The sequence below is a fragment of the Saccopteryx bilineata genome, chromosome 3 (assembly GCF_036850765.1).
Source record: "Saccopteryx bilineata isolate mSacBil1 chromosome 3, mSacBil1_pri_phased_curated, whole genome shotgun sequence".
In the NCBI taxonomy this organism is placed as follows: Eukaryota; Metazoa; Chordata; class Mammalia; order Chiroptera; family Emballonuridae; genus Saccopteryx; species Saccopteryx bilineata.
The window spans coordinates 167,893,077-167,894,706 of record NC_089492.1 but is presented as its reverse complement, the minus strand read 5'-3'; positions in this window follow the sequence as shown (position 1 = coordinate 167,894,706).

Here is a 1,630-nt window from a genome sequence, read left to right as displayed (position 1 = left end):
CAGGATAGCAGCTGAGTAGCCATTTTATCTATAAGTTCTTGTTCAATTCTTTGGCTTCCTTCAAGTCTCCTTTCATGTTTTCCTTAAATGTCTCCTTTCTGAACAGGGCTTCTCTAACTCCAGTGTCACCTGGAGTAAATTCTAATTTCCTTCCTTGTGGTACTTTCCTTCAAGAGTAGCTATAAAAATATAGTTTTTTTTAATTGAGCTAACATTAGTTTATTACATTATATAAGCTTCAGGCATGTAATGGCATCTGTTTATACTATATTGTACTGATCACCAAATGTCTGATATCCATCTGTCACCATATGGTTGACCCCCTTAACTTGTTTCATCCTTCTTCTACCTCCTTCCCCTCTTTGAACCACTGATTTGTTATCTGCCTCTATGAGTTTGTTTATTTGTTTGTTCATTTATTTTTATTTTGTTTTGTTTTTTAACTGTACCACATATGAGTGAAATTATATATTTGTCTTTTTCAATCTGATTTATTTCACTTAGCATAATCTCTTCAGAGTCCATCCACATTGTAGTAAATGTCAGAATTTCACCTTTTTATGGCTAAGTAATATTTCATTGTGTGTGTGTCTGTGTGTGTGTATGTACATACTACATCTTTCTTATCTAGTTATTTATCTATAGACACTTAAGTTGTTTCCATATCTTTGCTATTGTAAATAATGCTGCAACAAATTTTCAAATTAGTGTTTTTATATGCTTTGGACATTCATAAGTGCAGTAGCTGGATCATATGATAGCTCTAGCCTTAATTTTTTTAAGGCTCTTCCTACTGTTCCTACCATGGTAGCTATAAAGCAGGTCTTCAAATAACATCATTTTGTTATAATATTGAGGAAGATGCTCTAGGACTTACCTCTTGTTTATATAAAGTAGCCTGTGATATTCAGGTAATTGGTTTCATTATATGTTGTTTTCCTTAAAGTAAAAAAAAACTTATTAACAATGTTAAGTGAGGACTTACTGTACTAATTTACATCCCCACAAAAGTGTACAAAGAGTTTCATTTTTTCCATATCCTTCTCAACTCTGGTGGTGTCTCGTTATTTTCTTTTGTCACTATAGTTATTTTTTATTTTTTATTTTTAAATTTATTGTATTTACATGTTTCAAGTGTCCAACAAAATATAACACCCACTGTGCCCCACATCTTGCCTCCCATGACCCATACAAAGTCTCTTTCTCTATATATAATTTGGTTAATTCCTTCACTGCCTTTGATCCCGTTTCCTCATCCCCCTTCCCTCTGACAGCTGTCCATCTGTTCCTTGTGACCCTGCCTCTGTTTTTATTTTGTTCCTCAGTTTATTGTGTTCATTAGATTCTACATATAAATGTAATCATACAATATTTGCCTTTCTCTGCCTGGCATATTTCACTTATCATAATAATCTCCAGGTCTGTCCATGCCACTGCAAAAGGTAAGATTTCCTTCTTCTTCACAGCCACATAGTATTCCATTGTGTATATGTACCAAAGCTTTTTAATCCACTCTTTCACTGACAGAAACTTGGAATGTTTCCAGATCTTGGCTATTGTAAACAATGCTGCAATAAACATGGGGGTGCATACCTTCTTTGAATCAGTGTTTTTGGTATTTTTAGGATAT